This window comes from Sarcophilus harrisii, chromosome 1 (assembly GCF_902635505.1).
Source record: "Sarcophilus harrisii chromosome 1, mSarHar1.11, whole genome shotgun sequence".
In the NCBI taxonomy this organism is placed as follows: domain Eukaryota; kingdom Metazoa; phylum Chordata; class Mammalia; order Dasyuromorphia; family Dasyuridae; genus Sarcophilus; species Sarcophilus harrisii.
In genome coordinates this window covers 40,773,119-40,794,526 of record NC_045426.1, presented here as the reverse complement: position 1 = coordinate 40,794,526, position 21,408 = coordinate 40,773,119, and the positions used below count along the sequence as shown (strand labels likewise).

The 21,408-nt window shown below is 32.3% G+C and overlaps 1 pseudogene; it reads right to left on the bottom strand.

Moving 5' to 3' along the window:
- LOC105749585 overlaps window positions 1-16,997 on the bottom strand; it is an 80,741-nt pseudogene extending 63,744 nt beyond the window's left edge.
- Between the last annotated feature and the right edge of the window lie 4,411 nt (window positions 16,998-21,408).

The window sequence follows — 21,408 nt, the reverse complement described above, 5'->3', positions numbered from 1 at the left end:
TCTTCTCAGCAGTTCAGTAATCCAAAATAATCCGAATAGACTTTGGATAGATAATGCCATCTTCATCCAGAAAAAGATCAAAGGAGACCTAATGTAAATCAACACATGCTATGTTAACTTCTTTTTTCTGTTTTTCTTCTCCCCCATGGTTTTTCCCTTTTTCTCTATTTTTTCTCTCAAAACATGATTCATAAAGCTATGTGCATTAAAAATAAACTTACTACAATAAAAAGACTTCATCAATTCTTGCTCTGAAGATACCTAGTATTTTTTTTTTCATCATTAGTTCTTCAAATTGTGTTACATCATTGTGTTGTTGAGAATAGCTAAATCATTCAGAATTGATCATAATAACATATGGCTATAACCATATGCAATGATCACCAAGCTCTGCTTACTTCACTTTATTAGTTCATGTAAGTCTCCTGGATATTTTCTAAAATCAAGCTGCTCATCTTTTCTTTTAGCACAATGGCATTTCATCAAAAATCATTTGTCACATCTAGTTTAGTCATTACCCAATTTATGAGTATCTCTTTGATTTCCAATTCTTTACCAATCCAAAAAGAGCTGCTATAAATATTATAGTACATATAAGTCCTTTCCTTTTTTTACTTTGAAATCTTTGGGTTACAAAGGTAGTAATCATATTACTGGGTCAAATGTATGTATAATCTTACAGCCTTTTGGACCTAGTTTCAAATTGGGCTCCAAAATAGTTGCATCAGTTTATCAAATATGCATTATTATGACAATTTTTTGAGATCTCATTTTCATTCTCTGTCAAATAAGTCAATATAATAGGTATGAGGTGTTGCCTCAGATATATTTATTTATTTAGTCTAAATTTGCGAAATAAAATGCACATTTACATGACACAGTACAACAAAAAAAGATTTGTCAGTACAACAAAAAATAATTTATCATGAACTTGAAAATCTATTACACAAAACTTGCTATTTCTCTTAAATTAGAACATGTGTTATCAAGTAACACATTTTTTTTCTCCCCCCATAGACATAGCTCTCATCAGACACAAATAACTCTGTATATATATGTAATCATTTTTCTATACATACTTCTATTTATCAGTTCTTTCTGCATACAGATAGCATCTTTCTTCATATGGCTGTTATAGTTAATTTCAGTATTTGCAATAGACAACATATTCACAGGTGTTCTTAAAACAATATTGCTATTCTCTTGGTTGTATTTCTTTCACTCTTCAAATAACTGTTTTAATGTGAAGTTCTCTAATCAATAGTTATTTAGAACATCCTTTCATATGATTATAGATGATTTTCATTTCTTCTAGAAACTGTCAGTTAATATCCTTTGACCATTTATCAACTCTTATTTTTGTAAATTTGCCTCAGTCCTCTATATATTTGTGAAATAAAGTCTTTATCAGAAAAAAGTGCTATAATTCTACACAAACATTTCAAGTTTTATGTCTTGCCTTTAATCTAGAATGCATTGGCTTTGTGTAAAATCTTTTAAATTTAATGTAATAACATTTATTTTATTTCCTATTATATTCTCTGTCTTTTGTTTGGTCATACATGTTTGCCTTATCCATAGATCAGATAAAATATCCTATGCTCTCTTAATGTCCTTATGCTATTATACTTTATTTTTAAATTTTGTAACCATTTTAAACTTATCATGGTTCACAGGGTGAAATATTGGCTCACACCTAATTTCTCTCAAATGGTATTCCAGTTTTCCTAGCCATTTTTGTCCAATGGTGAATGCTTTTTCTAAAAGTTTGGACCTTTGCATTTGTCAAACAGGAGATTATTTTGGTCATTTACTACTGTGTATTCTGTACCTAATCTATTCCACTGATCCACCATTCAATTTCTCAGTCAGTCTCAGGTTGTTACAATTACTACTTTGAAATACAGTTTGAAATATAGTACTACTAGACTACTTTCCTTCACATTTCCCCTCACTAATTTCTTTTATGTTCTTGGTCTTCTGTTCTTCCACTTAAATGTTATAATTTTTTTTAGTTATATGTATTTTTTGGTAGTTTGAATGGTATGGCATTGAACAAATTAATTGAGATAATATTGCCATTTAATTTTATTGCCTGACTTACCATTAGTAATTCAAATTCCTCCAATTGTTTAGATTTGACTTCAATTGTATGAAAAGCCCTTTGTAATTTTGTTCACTTAGTTCCTGAGTTTGTCTTGACAGGTAGAGTTTAAGGCATTTTATAATGTCAGCAATTATTTTAAGTGAAATTTCTTTTTCTCTCTTTTTTGCTGAACTTTATTAGTAATTTATAGAAATGCTGCTTATTTATGTAAGATTCTTTTATTTATTATAATTTTGATGAAGTTGTGTATTATTTTAACTAGTTAATTATCTGTAATGGGGTTAAGCTAGAATACTAGAGTTGAATCTCTAAGTATGGTATGGTATCATCAGCAGAGTGATAGTTTTGTTTTCTCATTGTCTTTTCTAATACCTTTAGCTAAATTTTCTTCTCTTCTAGTTGTTAATACAACACTGTATAATAGTAATAATAATGGGTATTCTAGATACCCCCTGATCTTATTGAGATAAACTCTAGCTTAACCCTGTTACACATAATGCTTGCTGATGGATTTAGTTAGATTTTATTATTTTAAGGAAAATTCCATTTAATAGGGACTAATGTTATATTTTATCAAAAACTTTTTCTGCTTCTATTTATATAATAATATGATTTTTGTTGTTGATCTGGTTAATTATATGGATATTATGAACACATTGTATATATTATACACACACATATATGTATAATATATTGATATCCTATTATTGAATGAGTCTGTATTCTTGTCATAAATTCTAGATGGTTGTAGTGTCTGATTTTGTGATATATTGAAGTAATTTTCTTATCAGTATTTTATTTAAAATTAGTGCATCAATATTCTTTTTTTAAATAGCTTTTTTATTTACAAGTTATATGCATGGGTAATAATGCACGGGTAATTTTACAGCATTGACAATTGCCAAACCTTTTGTTCCAATTTTTCCCCTCCTTCCCCCCATCCTCTCCCTAGATGGTAGGATGATCAGTATGTGTTAAATATATAAAGTACACATTAAATACAAAATAAGTTTACATGTCCAAACTGTTATTTGCATCAATATTCTTTAGATAAATTGGTTGATAATTTAATTTCTGTATTTTCTCCTCCAGATTTAGGTATTAAAGTCATATTTGTGTTATAGAAGGAACTTGGGGAACTTGGTAAGTCTGTTTCTTGACCTATTATTTCCAAAAGGTTCAGAGAGTATGGAATTTATTGTTTTTTAAATGTGTGGTAGAATTCATTTTTGAACCCATCTGGTCTATTGTTTTTAAAGAGTTCGTTTATTGATTTTTTAACTTATTTTTCTATAGCATGTTTTTTTTTTTCCCTCTTCTCTTATTCTGAGATGTAGAGGGCTGGAACTCTGGAGAAGTATACTTGAAACAAGGTGTTAACTCAGTGGAATCGAAGAGATAATGGTTCTCTAGTTCACATATATGCTTAGTATTTAGTATGGTGAAGTAATAGTTCTCTAAGTTCACACATAATCAGTATGCTGCAATGATGTAATTATAATCAGGTATTATAAGGGCTAAGAAGGACTTGAAGATAGATATAGATATGCTATCTTTGACCAGCCTAGTGGTGGCTCTCATGCCTCCTGAACTAAGATCAAGACTGGGGCAGAATAAAGAATCTAGACTACCCTTAACCTTTCTCATGGTGTTTATCTTGCTGAGACCAAGGCCCTTCCAGAGGACCTCCAGAAAGCTAGCCCAAACATGACACTGGGAAATTTATAAGTTTCTAAGTTTTCATCCATTTCACTTAGTTGTTAGATTTATTGACATTTTATTGGGCAAAATAACCCCTGATTGCTTTTATTTAATATTTATTGGTGCAGATTCCCCCTTTTTGTTTTCATTTTTGATACTGATAATTTGATTTTCTTACTTAAAATAATAAATTAACCAATGACATCTATTTTGTTGTTTTGTGGGTATTTTTGTGTTTTTTTTAAAGTATTATTAGCTTAATGATTTTTGTTTACTTTCAGTTTTATTAACCTTTCCTTTTATTTTCAAGATTCTAACTTGTATTTAATTGATGATTTTTAATATGTTATTTTTCTATTTTTTTAAACATTTGTTTCCATGTTTAGTTTGTTATGCTTTTCTTTATTTTATTTACACAAGCATTGAAAGATAAAAATTTACCTCTTAGTATTATTTTAACTTCATCCTCAAATTTCATTATTGCCTTTAGTGAAATTACTTTTCTATGTATTTTTCTTTGGCCCACTCACATTTTTTAAATTTATATTTATCCCTTCATTATATTAAACAATCTAACTTTTTAAAAAAATATATTTTGAGTTCCAAATTCTCTCCCACACTCTTTTCCAAACAAGGCCTTGGAAAACCATGAACAAGCTTTGGGAGTGGAGTGAATCAACACTGGTGCATCTGTTTCTGGAGTTCTCAGCCCACAGATGATAAGAGAACCAGGCAGTTGGTAAGGTGATTACAAAGTTCCTTTTGATGACTCTGAAGAAAGCAGTCTGTTTCATTTCCAATATTTGAATCCTGTGGCTACTCATTCTCACCCTGGGACCATAACTCAAAATTATATATGGATGATACAACAGGTTCTGAAGCTAGTTTCAGCAAAATACTCTTTGTATTCTTCTGAACATTTGTTTTGTGCCTCTACCATCTGTGTTTTGAGAGTTACCAAAACTTCTGTCCCAATGATTGCAGCTGCCCCCAAGCCCTTGTCAACACAACCTATGCTGTACTTCCAGGGGCCACAACCACCCTCAGAAGAAAGACGTTTCTGCCAAACTCTTAGCTGACTTGGAAAATTATTTTACTTAGGTTTTTTGTTGCTTCTACCATTCCAGAAAATTGTTTGAGGAATTATTTTAAAAGAGTTCGGGTGAGAATTTAGAAACATTTTAATTCCCTATCCTGGCTCCACCTTTCTTTATAAATTTTACATTCAAAGTTTCTGTAATTCTTGTTACAGAATCCTGTAACTGCCTTCTATGCTTCTATGCTAAGCAATTCACTCAGGAAATTTTTCTTCTCTCTATTGAATCTCACAAGATCACAACCTAGTTTAATATTGCTTCCTTTAAGAGCAGAACATACTAGATGTATGCAATAGAGTAAGAAATATCATCAAAGCCATGTGATCACAATTATAACTATGGCTCAAAATAATGACTATAAAAGGGGGCAGAAGATAAGAAGCTGGAATTAGGACCACACTGCTATTCCTGATAGTAATTCTCACTGAATGATCTCAGAACTTTATACTGACTACAAATGGAGGATCTTCCTCCACCCAAAGACTTTTACAGATCTTTGCCTCCTCACTGATACAATCATGAAGGAATGACAAAATTGTTTGACTGATTAGCACTTTTTGGAATCTAATCCATTTTCAGTACTACATCAACAATCAATGAAAAGGCATATTTTTATCTTAAGATAAATAGATCAAAATCAGTATTGTAACAGGCTCTGAAGTCTATATAAAGATATCCTATGTAGAATATCACCCTTATACTCATGGGGATATTCAGTTCTCTGAAATCTGTTTCTAATAACCTATAACCTATATCACTGTATAACCTATATCAATATCATCTTGATTTATATATCATAACTCTACACTTTATAAATATACATATAACTAAGTATGTATGTGGTTATGTATTATGTCACTATTATTTGAGATAATGATTGATCTGTGACCATAAAATGAATCACAAACACAAACCTATACACAGAATTTAATCTACAGTTCCTAAATCATGGATCTCTAACAAACATAGCTACTTAGTTATGAAAATATTCTTAAGAAAAGATAGTTTTTCAAATAAGGTTTGAATGAACTCCCAGGGTACCATCTTTGAGGAGTAATATTGACTCTCAAACATTTGTTGATTGAAATTGCTTATAATAAATAGCCAGATACTATTAATTCTATTTCTCAGCATATGTTTGTATTGAAGTCTTCTATTATTATGGCAAAATGATTACAATAAAATTGTCAAGGGAATTGAGGTGACGGAGTTAATCGATATTTTCATATATTTAAAGGACTTCCATTTGGATGAAACAATAGATTAGTAATCCCTGATTACAGATGGCAGAAACAGAATCCTTCTTGAGTAGAACTTGCAAAGGTCTAAATCTGGGTTTGATCTCAGGGGAAAAGAACAACTTCCTAACAGTTAAAATTACTCAAGATAAGAATGGACAGTTTCACATTGAAGTTGTCTTGTTGCTGTTGTTATTTTTGTTGTTGTTGTGTGATTTTTTTTGGTCATGTCCCACCTCCCTCCAAAGAAATTAATTTGGATCTTTCCTTTTCAATATTTCATTCTTTGCATGGCTACCCTGGTCCTCCCTCAATTCCACAATATAATTCGGGTAATACAATTCAATTCAAACAGCAACTATTTTATTTCCATGCATTATGCTAGATAGTAGGATTACAGACCTACTACAGCATAACCATTAGCCTTTTTCATCAAGAAACATATATTTTAGTAGGAGGAAACATACACAAATCCAAAAGAAATTTTATTTATCTACATTACTAGTTTATATATTCCTCTCTATTTTTCTATCTATCTACTTATCTATCCATCTGTCTGTCTATCTAATAATTTGGAGAGCTAATAATTTAAGACATTAAGGAAATGACTCATGGTGGTAAATGATCTGAGCTTCAATGAATATTTGCAGTTGAGGAAATAAAGCATTCTAGGTCTAAAGAGATGAAATATTATTTAGATAACCAAGTCACTCCCCTAATTATAATAAATTATAATATATACTGTATAAATCTATATATTATACAATATGTCATAATACGTTAAAATACTTCCCTATTGACTCCAGAATCAAATAAAAAAATATTTTGTTTACTTTTTAGGCTTTCATAATCTGTCTCTAGCTATATTGTACATTACTCTTATCCGACCCTGCATAAACAAGCCAAACTGATGTTCACGCAATTTGATATCGTTGATGTTATCCATGATCTCATCTTCTTCTCTTTACAATGATTGTCTACCATGTTTTCTCATATCTACTGCATAGAATGCCTTCCTTCAAAATACAATCTGAGCACTCTCTTCCAAAAATCTTATCAAATCTCCTCAACTATGAATGTTTTTTTTTCCTAAATGACCTTGCATTTATTCAATATGTGCAAGCACACACATGTAAATAAGTATGCATGTGTGGGTGTGTATACTCAGATTTTAAAGTCCAAGGTAAGAAATCATTTTATTTCTATCACCATGGTCTAGAACAGTAGCTGACACATAGAAGAATAATTTAATAAATATTAATTAATTATTTGATTCATGAAATGGCAGCAAGACAACAACAAGAGTAAGGCAGAATGATAGGAAAGGTGTGGAAAGGTGATAGATCTGTAGCCTATATTTTCAAAATTAATATAGGTAAATTTTAAATAAATATTTATTGTGTTATTTACTGATCTCAGCTACTCATTCTCAGCTCTTTGATGAGAAACTTACTACTAATTTAAAAGGTGAACTCAGGCATTTCTAACTTTTCACTATAAGATGCAAAACCATCTTATATAAATTAGTGTTCTCTATAAAGTCCAATTTACTTAGTAGTTTTGCATGGCACAGTATGAGATCAGCTGTTTTCACATTTTGCTGTTTCAGTTCCATCCTTATAATCTCCTGGCATTAGCTTCTTTCTAATAATTACACAAGATAATGATAAGTTTTAAAATCAGGCATGTAGAATTTTAACAAGACATAGAAAATACACCTTTTCTTATTAGTTACTAAAATGTGATCCTTATTTGTTTTTCTCTCTCTAAGACCTAATAAGAATTGATATTTCAAAACCCAAAAATATTTTAGTCATGAGCACATTTAAATTGTTTAGATATGTGAATCAACAAGATATATAAGCACATTTAAAACTCCACAAGGAATGGATCAGCTCATCAAAAGCACTCACATTTAGGACGTCGGAAAAAGATGTAATTTTTTCAAACCATATTTTGTTTTAGTTTAAGGACATGCACAATTCAAGCTGTAAGCTGTCAGTTCTTTGGAGATTTAAGTGGTGAAAACATGGTAATTGCATAATTAACTAATATCCCAGTTCTGTTTGAAATAAAATATTATCACATGCATAATCACCATGATCTTTCTGGGAGACAAAAATACAAGCATCAATCTTCTGTTCTGTTCATACACACGTTTTTGTTTCTAAATAACTTCTGTCAAAGATATTGCCTCATCCTAGTTGTGATAGACCTCACTGAACATAGTTTTTTTCATCTATTCATGTGTAGAATAAAAAAAAAATTCTCATTTTTCCTCACATATTCTGTACACACTACTGTTCATTTGTCTCAAGTAATGATTTTTGCTTCAGCAAATTTCTTTGAGAAGTTTCAGTGTACTCTTACATACATACCCTGAATACTAAATCCTACATAGGACATTTTAAAATTATTTGTTATTATTAATCATTATCATTTCTTCATATTATCATTAACATTTTTATTTTATGTTACTATGCAATTATTATTATTATTTAATATGGACATTCTGAATTTTTATTGAGAAGAAAGCAAAAATAGTGTGAAATGTAAGGAATTGCATCTAACTCAATAATCATTTCTTAATCCATCAATATTAGACAAGTTCTTTGGTGATTGATTCTTGGTGATACAATAAAGAAAAATGCAAAATGTCTCTCAAACTTGCATTGCCATATAAATAATACTTGGGATCCTTCATTTCTTTACTCCAAATTCTTTCATTTAAACTCGGATCATTTACCGCCATGAGTCCTTTAATTAATGCCTCAATTATTGGTTCTCCTACAAAATGACTAAATAGATAGATTGATTGATGGGCAGAAAAATAGAAAAATTTACTACAAAAAGATTACCCACTTTCTTGATTTTCTTCTAATCTTGGAAATATTCAATTTGTGCAAAAACTTTTTTCAAATTTATGTAATCAAATATTATGTATTTTTCCTCCTTTGAGACTTTTATTTCTTAATTGGTCATGAACTTTTGTCTGAGCCACAGATCTGGGGATTTTTTTTTTTTTCATTTTTCCGCAGTTTGCTTGTGAATCACCCATTTATATACCCATTTTGAATTCATCTTGGTTTGTGGGATAAGATGCTATGTGCCAAGAGATTGCCAGACTACTGTCTAGTTTCCTGAACAGTTTTTATCAAATATTAACACATTTTTATTTTAAAAAATAGATTTTTAACACCTTTTATAGATAAGTAAAGACAATAAGATAGAAAGATATGACTTATCCAAGTCATAGAGGTGGAGTGGGGAAAGTGAGTTATTTCCTCTAAGTTGAGATCTTTGAATTAATCAAATATTGTTCCTGTACTGATTTGTCTCTCTGTATTATATAGTTAATATATTCCTTTGATCAACCACTCCATTTCTTACACAGTAGCATTTTTTTTAAATGACTGCTTTGTAATAAAGTATGAAATTTGTTACTGCTGAATGTCCTAGGAAGGAATTGTAGAAGTCACTTAGTCGGCCTACACATTTTATACAAAACATTCCATGAAGCAACAGTGTTTGATTTGGATTTCTTCCTGTACTACCAAAGTTAAAATGTAAAGGGCTTGAATTAACTCAGAGTGAAGTATTTATTATAAACACCAGATGGCAGTCTACTTGAACCAGTTGGTCCAAAATTACCGTACTTGTGAAATATCCCAACTTTTTAGCAGGCTGATCAAAACCAGATATATAAGGTGACCAAGTTTCCTTGCCAAAATGGTGCTTTGTGGCATTAATCTTTCCCTTTCTGTAAGCAGCCATCATGACTTCAAAGGCTCTTTCATCTTTTTTTCCTCAAATAGCACTATTTAAGAATCTTAACAATATTTAAAATTGTATTTGTTCTACTTGTTGAACACTGGCTTTTATTCTTTGGAAGTAGTCTCAATTGTTCTTTTCATGCACCACATTAATTTAAAAACAATATGTGGATCATCTAATTTAAAATACTTTTTTTCATAAGAGCTTTGGATATTGTTATTATACAATTAAGAAGGACAATAACATCTTTAGAAGTGACAATTAACTGTCAAAAGTGATAGAAGCCTGGGTGAAACCCTGAGAGAAAATTAAGAGAACTTCTCAGAGAAGACTTGGAGAATTAACTGTCATGAAGAAAATGTCTATGAGGGACTCAATGAGTTTGCTGTCAAATTTGAGAGAGTCTAAAGGGATTTTTAGAGAAAAGTGAGTTTAACTGTTATGATGAAAAAACTCAGAGGGGAATTCCTAAATCTTTCACTAACTATCTAAAATAATTATATTGATGGCAGAAGTTACAGAGAATTAATAAGGTAATGACTTAAATGGCCCACCAGGTAGATTGATGGACCCGGAAAGAGGAAATCTTAGACTCTGATCCTGATTCAAAGAGTTCTTTTGTATATGACTCTGAGGTAATTACTTAACCCCTTACAGTCTTAGTGTCATCATCTGTGAAAGGGCAATAATAACAGCACTTGCTTTATGGGGTTGTAACAAAGATCAAATGAGATACAACATGTAAAATGCTTTGCAAACCTTATTTTGCTATATAAATGCTATTATTGTTGTTGTTATTATAGAGTTGTTAAATCTAGATTAAGAGTTATCTATGTTTCAAATCATGTGCTGCAATTCTCCTGTTTTCTTCAAGTTTTTTCTCTTTATTGATCATGATATTTTGTCTTTGACATCTCATCTGTTATCTATTCCTTCAGAATGATGGCTGATCCCCCAAACTTGCATATCCCTTCTTTTGAACAGAAAGACACAGAGACATGACATTACCTTAGAAGGTGTTCTCTTAATGTTCAAACTCTCCTAAGACTGGCATTCCCAACTCTCACTAAAAATATGTACTTCTTTCTAAGTTATGCAACAATAAACCCTCCTTGAATTTAAGCTTTGTTTTATTTTGTATTTTAAATCCCGCCCTCCTACAAAAGTCCCATTCTTCTGTACCTTATATTCTTGTACTGATGTTATCTCCATGCTATTCACCAAAACAATTGATAAGGATACAGATTCCTTTTGTCCTTCATCCTCTCCCACTTGACATTTATTTACTCACTTTAATTTTGTCACACAAAGTATTTTACTTCACCTGTAACAATGTTGGAAGATTTTATCCAAGGCACATCAGTTCTACTCCTTTAACAAACTTTTTTTTCTTACTGTAAATATCAGACCCATACTTTCTGATTGTGTGCTTAAAAATAAGTCTCCAGATGGCCAATTAAAAAAAAAAAAAACTCATAAGTTTCTCTTTCCATCTTCCTTTCTCCTTCTTCTCCTATCTCCATTCTTCTTTCTGTCTCTATCTCTGTCTCTCTTCACACACTCACACACTTAATAAATTCAGTGGGAAAACAAATGAACTTATCTATCCTTTAATGGAGATAAGTATCTATACCTATTTTTTTTTTTCTTTTCTTTTCCTTCCCTCCATGATCTTCTTTGTGGATGGGGTAAGGGTGGGGATCACAATAACTCCTTTCCCTGTAAACGTGAGGTTCATGAAAATTAGAGAAGAGGAAGAACTTTTACTCCTATATGAATTGAAAAAAAAAAAAAAAAAAAAGGAAAGCACTATGATTTTTCCAGTTATTAGCCACATCTTCATGAGAATTGAGGCACTTCATAGCCATTCAAGACTTTCTGATTGAAAATGATTGTGGTGTTTTTGTTGTTGTTGTTTGTTTGTTTGTTTGATTTTTTTGTTTGTTTGTTTTGTTTTTTGTCCACATGGTCATTAGTTGAAGCTAACTGCTTGGCTCAATGTTGCTCCTTTATGGACCCAAGTTCCAACACTGATAAATCTCTCAAAACATAACCATTGATCCTTTGTTCCTGTTGTCTTTGCTGTAGACAGATAAGGCTACCTTAGGGTATTATTGTTTTAGGGTCAACACTTTTTAGACTCTCTCCAATATTATTTCTTTTTTTGTTTCAACCTCACCTAAAATAGGATCAGAGGATTGAGGTAGGATCTATTAGACAAATTCAGGGAAGTAAAATTTCCCTTAGGACTCATATAGATGAGTAACGTGAGGTCTGATGTCCAAGATTCTTCAGGCAATAAGTAACAGAACAGTCATTTGAACTCTTTTACACTAACTCCAAATTCAGTGCTCTGCCTAGTTTTAATTCCCTTAGAATGTCTGACCGAGCTCTTAATGCTGATACATAGTGAAATCAACACAGGTGACAGGACAAATTCAAGCTTTCTTTCTGATCAGACTGGCATTTAAAAAAAATTCCACTGAGCAACCAATTAATCAAATGCATACTTTGGTCTGCATTTGAGATCAACCTTGCTACAATGTCAATACCTTTCATTGAATTACTCACATGTATAATTCAAAAGGAAAACCAAAAATTTCTACCCATCTCATAATGGTATTGGTGGGATATTAGCCAAATGTAGAAATTAAAGAAGATAAACTGTTCAGTGTCCAGAAATTAAACCAAACTATGCATAGAAAATAATGAATAGCATAACCACTCCCTGGGGCACAAGAGTTCATTTATTCCTATAGCCACTTTGACTCCAGAGTGGTTTCTGAATTTTGTTCTAATATGTTATTAGTGATAATGATTATTTGACATATTGGGAGCCTGATCTTGTTTTATATTATACTCAATAACTAAAAATGGTGAATTTCTTTTTTATACCTAACCTATTTCCTGAAATAATGCAAGTAAAAAGTGAAGCATTCCCATTAGCCTATGACAGATTTAGAGCAGTTGAGTGGAAAAATCCTTTCTCTAAGATCTAATTCCATTCTTATATATAAATAGCTTTATAAGCTTGGGGGCAAAAGTGGGAGAGGTCATATAATGAAAATGTTATTATCTTTGGTGACTGTGAGTCATATTTTGATTTGGATTGGCCTTGGAAAAATAATTTGTCACTGATCTACAACTGGACAAGATTAATTTTAATAATAATAATAATTAGGATTTGTACAGTGTTTAAGATTTGCAACATTCTTTACAAACATTTTCATATTTCATACTAAAAATAATTTTGACAATTATTTTAACCCAAATTTATAGGCATAAGCAGACAATAGGTTGCTTGATCATATTAATGCAATTATTAAATGTCTAAGGCTGGATTTAAACTCGAATCTTCCTGATAGTATATTAAGCACTCAATCTACTATATTGCCTAGGTAGCATCCAGCTCAAAATGTAAGAATCCAAGGAATGAAAGCTATCTCATTCTCAATTTCCTGAGTTTTAAAATAAGAGGATTAATTTAGATAATTTCTAACTTCCTTTCCATCTCTAAGACACTAGGATTGAAGATCATCCCTAGAGTCAACAATTTTAAAATTAAATTTAATTAAAATGAAAACCAGGCCAGTCTGAATTTTTTATAGGTCATGAATCAGCAACTATTCTGTCACATAGTTATAGCCAGGAAAAGAAGGGTACAGAGATATTAAATGATTAGATAAATATAGATATAGATACATATACATACATATATATGTATAATATTCCCCCCAGTTACATTTAGAACATTTTTATATAACTTTTTAAACTTTTGAGTTTAAGATTCTTTCCCTTATCACCACTCTCAGCCCTCATTAAGAAACCACATATGAAGTTATGTAAAACATTTCTATAAAAGTCATGTTGTGAATGAAAAGAGATCTCCCATGCTTAAAAAAAAAAAAAAACTCAAGAAAAATGAATTTAAGAACCGAATATATGTGACAGAAATAGAGAGACAGAAACAGAGACACTTTCATCTGTATTCAGACACAATAAATGTTTTCTCTGAGAATGGATAGAATCTTTTATCATAAGACCTTCAGAACAGTCCTGGATCATTGTACTGTTGAAACTAGCAAAGTCATTTATGGCTGATCATCCCAGAACATTGCTTTTATTTTGTACATAGTACATTCCACTTTACTTGAGTTCATGGAGTAATTTTCAGGTTTTTGCTGAAACCATCCTGCTTATCATTTCCCATACCACAATAATATCACAACATAATCACACATCATAATTCATTCAGCTATTCCCTAATTTATGGGCATCCCCTCAATTTCCATATTATGGCTCTGAGAAGAAAGCTGCTATAAATAGTTTTGTGTATATAGGTCCTTTTCCTTTTTTTTAAACCTCTTTTGGTATTCATGTCTAATAGTGGTATTTTTATATCAATAGATATGCATGACCTTTGGGAATAAATTATATCTTTTGATCCTTTATCAATTGGAATATGGCTCTTATTTTTTATAAATTTGTCTCAGTTCCCTTTATGTTTGAGAAATGAGCACTTATCAGATAAACTTAATTTAAACTTATTTTTACAATTACTAATGCTAATTATATTTACCCCCATTTGTTTTATTCTCTCTCTCTTCCCAATTTGTCCATGATCAAAAGTATTTTGCTACTAATCATTCCCTCCTCCAATATGCCTTTTCTTTTTTTCACCCTCCCTCATTCCCATTTCTCATTTTCCTCATATTTTCCAACAGGATAAGTATTTTCTCCTCTTTGGACCAGTTTTGATGACAGTAAGGTGCATTCACTCACCCTCTCTTCCCTCAGTTCCTCTCCATTGTAAAAGCTTTTTCATACCTCTTTATATAGCAAATAATTTATGCCATTCTTCTTTTCCCTTTTCCTTTCTCCAAGTACATTTCTTTCTAACCCTGTAATATAATTTTTAAAGTTATTATTCTTTCATAATCAACTTATACCTGTGCCCTATATACTCCTAAAACTGCCGTTACAATAAGAAAATTATAATAATTTACAAGTAGCATTCTCCCATGTAGGAATGTAAACAGATTAACCTAATGATATCACTTACCTTCTTATATTTTTCCTGAGTTTTAGAAAATCAAATTTTCTATTTAGCTCTGGTCTTTTCATCACAAATGCTTGAAATTCCTCTATTTCATTGAATTTCCACTTTTTCTCCTGAAGGATTATAATCAGTTTTGCTGGGTAGGTGATTCTTGGTTGTAATCCTAGATACATTGCTCTCCAGAACATTATATTTCAAAACATCCAGTCTTTTAAAGTAGGTGCTAAATTTTGTGTTATCCTGACTGTGGTTCCACTCTACTTAAATTGTTTTTTTTTTTTCCCTAGATGCTTGCACTATTTTCTCTTTGATCTGGGATTTCCAGAATTTGGCTGTCATATACCTGGATATTTTCATTTAGAGATCTCTTTTAGGTAATAATTGGTAGATTCTTTTAAATTTTATTTTACTCTCTGGTTAAAATATCAGGAGAGTTTTCCTTGATAATTTCTTGAAAATGATTTTCAGGTTCCTTTTTATCACAATTTGCAGGTAAAGCATTAATTTTTTCTTAAAATTATCTCTCATGGATCTATTTTCAAGGTCAGTTGTTTTTCCAAAGATATATTTCATGTTTTCCCCTATTTTCATGTCTTTTGCTTTTGCTTTATTGTTTCTTAATTTCTCATTGTCATTTTACCTCTATTTGCTTAAAATTCTAATTTTCTTTTTTTCCTTCCTTTGTTCCTTCCTTTCTCTTTCTTTCTTTTTTCCTTTCTTTTTTCTCTTCCTTCCTTCCTTTCTTCTTTCTTTCTTTTTTTCTTTCTTCCTTCCTTCCTTCCTTCCTTCCTTCCTTCCTTCCTTCCTTCTTTCTTTCTTTCTTTCTTTCTTTCTTTCTTTCTTTCTTTCTTTCTTTCTTTCTTTCTCTGAGGCAATTAGTATTAAGTGACTTGTTCAGGGATACACAGCTAGGAAGTGTTAATTGTCTGAGACCAGAACCTAAGACTCAGGTTCTCCTGACTTCAGGACTGGTGCTCTATCAAAATTCTAATGTTCAAGGAATCATTTCCCTCATTGAGCTTTTGTACTTCCTTTTCTATTTGACCAATTTTGCTTAAAGCATTCTTCTCCTCATTAGCTTTTTGTATTTCCTTTAGCACTACTCTCAATTCTCATTCTAAATTTTCCACTATGTATCTTACTTGATTTTCAAAATCCTTTTTGAGCTCTTCCATCTCCTGAGACCAATGCTTATTTTTCTTCGAGGTATTGGATGGAGGAACTTTGATTTTATTATCATTTTCTGATGGTGTGTTTTGATGGTTCAATAGTCAGAAACTTTTTCTGTTAGCTGCTCATTTTCCTAGCTTATTACTTGGCTTTTAATTCTTTTTAAAAGTTTGTTTCCAGGGTGGAGTGTGCACTGTACCAAGCTTTGATAGTTTTGTGCAGATATTTTCAGAGATTTTTCTAGGGACTTAACTACAAACCCTCTTTTCTGCCCTTAAATTGTTGGGAATATCTCTCCCATCACTTTGGCTGTAATATCTAATGTGCTAAAGCAACAGAATCCTTCTTCAGTGCTAATAAAGAGACCTCCTTGTCAACTGCAGTCCCGAGGAAGTTTTTACTTCCATCATTGCCTCACTCCAACTTTTAGTTTGCTGGTTTCCCAAGGGCTCTCATTCTACTGACAAAATTTCCCCCCCAATCTTCAAATTCATTTTTGCTGCATCTGGGCTGTGAGAGCTAGAAACTGCCTCTGCTGCTGCTGACACCAGGACTGGGGCTGGAGCCCAGGTTGTGCTGGTGTGGTCTGTGCTAGGACCACATCCTGGATTCTCACTCTCCACTGACCTTCCAAGTCTACACAGGTGTCTCCCAGCCAAGAAATCTAGAAAAGACCAGAACCACTATGAATTCCATAATCCTACCTTGCTGTTGCTGGGATTGAGCTGGGCCTGTGCTGTGGCTTCCTCTGGGATGCCGGACTCCCACCCTTGTTCCACTTTTCTGCTGATATTCCAAGTCCTCTTTGGTGTCCCTTGGCTGAAAGGTCTGCAAGTTACCAATACTGTCATTGATTCAGAGGTCCCTAAATCAATTGAGTTGTGACCAGGTCAGGGCTGTGCTGGCAAGACCTGCACTGGGATTGCATACTGGATTCACTCTCTGGTTTCACAGATTCTTCCTGCTGACCTTCTAAGTTGTCTTCAGCTAGAAAATATTCTACTCTATGTTTTGGGGTATTCTAAATTTTGTTTAATTCTAAAATTTGCATAGAGTCATTATTTACAGGAATTTGGAACAGATTGGATGAAAGGCTGGGTGAGTTTTTATCTTTACTCCATCATCTTGCTTCCACTTCTGCACTTTAAATTTGAAGATGATACTATTAAGTGTCTCATTCTCTGGATATCTAATTATGACTGGTAAATTATTGTTTAGCATCATCATCATCTTTCCTATTTATTGAACATCTGCTATCCATGTGGCAGTGAAATAAGTAGTCAGAGCTGTAGTCTTTTTCACAGTAGCTGGCCACTGAATCTGGCCTCAGGCCAATAGCTCATGTTTCCACATTGGATTCTTTCTTCTCTTTCTATTCCACTTGTGGGTGATGGTGCTTATATAATAGCTTTATGTCTTTAAGCTTTTCTAGTCACTGTGATTTTCCTTCAAATCTAGGGAACATTACTTCTTTATGGCTAACCTTATGCTCCCAGTACAAAAACTCTTTAATGCTACTCGGTTTTTGTTTTTTTGTTTTTTTTTTTTTATTTAGAAAATGTTAACTGTGTTGATGGCTGTTATTGAATAAATAGAGACACATGACTGCATGACACATACTTTAACCCTACTGGTCAATTCAAGAAAGGCTATGCTGATATGGTTAACTCTCACTTATTTGTGGGTGGATTATCCATTTTTATGTGTATTTCTCAATTTTACTGATAATGATTAGCTCCATTTCCAGTGGCTGGGGAATACTCCCTTAACAGAATATTTATTCATAAGATCCCTGGATCATAGATTTAGAGCTAGAAGAGATTTTTAGGGGTCATCTAGTTTAACTCTACTTTAATTTTATAGATGAGAAATCTGAAGCATAGACAGGTTAAATTACTTGTTTAAAGTCACAAAGGTAGTATGTGGCATATCTAGGATTTGGATGCAGATGAAGTTACTCCAAATTCAGTACCCTTTCTGTTGGATTATGATACCTTTCTTGGAAAGGAAGGGGTTTCTATATGAGAACAATGAAAGGAGATGAACAAAATTACAACACGTAAAGCCACAATCCTAATAAGAGAGGTGAACAGTTTAAGTCACCTTATTCTGAGGACCAATAAAAATTTAAGTCATGATTTGAGAGTTAAATAGTGAGGCTAGGACAAGAGTGACATATTAAACAAGCCAGTGTTCATAAAGTGAAGTGCTGAGATCAGGATGCAAAATTAGGAAAATAATGTCAGCTTGATTTTGTTTGAACATATTAGCTACAGGCTAATACTTGCCAGTTAGGATTTCATTTTCTATTCAAAGTACAATAAGTGAAAAACTCAGTTATGTTCAATTCTGTGAAGAAAAAAATATAGATTCCCATGTTACCCAATCGTAGAAATACAGAATTCCCTCAGCCACCCTCCATCAAAATGGTTGTGTTCATGAATCCTGGTTCTATTATTAAGCTAAATAAAACTTATTTTATTTTAAAAGACATATCCTTCTTTAGGAAAGATAGAAATAAACATGAAATCAAGCTAGTTTAAGATCTCATTTTATGGATGAAGAATCTAGGATACAGGGAAGATTAATACATTTTTGAATGTCCCAGAATTAGTAAGCACAAGAAGCAAGTTTTGAACATAGGCTTTACTGCTCCTAAATTGGTGCTTTTTTGTTTTTGTTTTTCTACTGTACCAAAGCATTTCTGTAATTTTCTGTCTGTAAAGACAATAGTCTTTGATATATTTCCTCTGTTATGTGGTTTATAATTTTGCCATATTTATTTATAGATTCATAACATTCTATGGCCAACTACCCATTTTATATATGTATATATACATGTATTTGTGTAGGTATATGTGTATTTTTGTGGCCAACCTGCTGATCAAATTGATTTTTTTCTATTATCAAAGATTTATATTTTTTATAATCATATAACTATATAATCTTATGTTTCATATACCTTTAAATCTGACCTTATGACTCAGTCATCTAAGTTCACTCCATTATCAACACTTAATAAATAGATTGCAGTTATGCCTGTAAGTTTCTCCAAAAGCTAAAGATACTTCATAGTATTCAACCCAACACAGAAATTTTTTTCTGAATACTGAGTTGTTAAGGAGTGGGTTTTTATATTGGCATTGGATCTAATTGTCTAATCCACATCCTTCTACATTAAACTAAGCACCCCGGTTGCCAAAGTAGATCTCAAATCTGGTCCAGTATTATCTACAACTGTCAAGATTAAATCCACCCAAATCTGAGTTTCTAATGGAAATGCCCCCTAGAGAAACATTATCCCAAAGTCAGGGAGAGGCAGGAAACCTGAGGCAGAGATTTCGCCTTCAGGGTTGTATAACTTTATTCTGCGTTTAATGTGGGGTTTAAAGCTCCTGCTGTTTGATGGGTAGTGTTCGACTCCTGAGCAAGAATGTGCTGCACATCGGAAATGAGGAGCGGTGAGAATTCCATTCCCTCTCCCGTCACATTAGCGCCAGGACTCACTCTTCAAATGTTTCCTGCTGGCTCCCAGCGAGCACAGGAAGCAATGTTCTGGTGATTAAGCAGCAATATCGTTATAGGAGCCAAATGAATAATCATTGTGTTAATGAACTTTATCTTAGAAAAGATTAGTTTTTTAATGTTAAGCCTCTTGCAGTATGAAAGAGAAAATGGATTTCCATTTCATTTAATCAACCTGAAGATGTTCATCATCTCTACAATTTCATTTCCGAGCAGTGAACATTTCCCCGAGTCTTCCCATGCCGAGACTTCAGTGGGAGGCTGGCAGATCTCTTTGATGGGTCAGACAAATTCTCTCCAGTAGTAAAGACATAGAGCCTTTCTGCCAGAGGTGATTTCCCTTAACAATGTCTGCCTTTGATTGGATAGATTAGCTAGTAACAAGTAACATACTGTTCAATAATTAGTAGTAACAATGCAACTGTCTGAAGATCACAGAGGTAAAGCTGGAAAGTACATTAGAAATTGCCATGTTCAGATTTCTCATTTGGCCAATGAAGAATTTGAAGACTGGACAGATCAAATGATTCTCTTAAGGTTATGCACTTAGGATATAACAGCCCTGGGATCTGAATAAGGCTCTTCTGATCCTATAGTCATTTTTTTTCCCCACTGAGACCTATTACATTTTATGAAACAATTTTCATCACTCTCTGGAAAATGGAAGTGTTTTTACTAAATATTAAACATAAACACAGATATATACATATATACATATTCACACGTGTGCATATAAATGGATGTGTATGGATATATAATAGAAAAAATACATATATTCATATATGTGTATATACACATCTGCACATATGTATATCTGCATATGTGTATGCATGTGGTTGTGAAAACATACATCTGTTTATACTGCTAGAGAGACTATGATCAGGTCAGGGAGATATCCCCTGGGATAGGGGCTTTAGGGTTTCAAAGAAAACAGTACAAAATATATTACAGAGAATAGACAGACAAAAGTTTATTTTTCAGTAGTTTAAGAAAGGCAATAAAAATAACTTGGAACAAATAGAGACTCCCAAATCACAGAATGATAGTATTGTAATGATAGATAATATCTAGTCCAACAAGTACTTAATGTGGTGAACAGGAATCCCCTTCTCCAATATCTTTGAGAAGTGTGTGAATGAATAAGTTAATGAATGATCTAAACACATACTCTATACTAGGAAGTTTGCTATAAATTGGATATAAAAATAAAGAGTGAGATATATCCTATCCTCAAGAGAGTTATATTCTAACAGGTATCTATATAACATAGTTCTGGGTTTGAAGTCAGAAAGACGTGTCCAAATTCAGTTTAAATACTTCCTAGCTTTGTGACCCTGAACATATAACTTAACTCTACCTCAGTTTCCCCAACTGTAAAATGGGGATAATAATATCTGCTTCTCAGAATTGTCATGATGATTGCATGTCAACATATTTATGAAGTACTTCATAGTTTCTTGCACGTAGTATAAATCCTTCAAAAGGTTTATGCCTTCCCATCCACCTGGTGGTCAATATATTCATGTAAAATAGAATGTTGTCAAATAAATGCAGTTTTTCCTTTTTGTCTGAAATGAGTTAAGCATGCAGAGTATAGTGATAAGGGTGACAAGTTATACAGCCTTTCCAAAAGAGGTACTAGTATTGATTTGATTAAACTTCTGTGAATAAAAGGTGGAAAATTTGAGGTAAGAAATTACTTGTTAGAAGGGATAAGGATACTAGAGCATGGTAAAG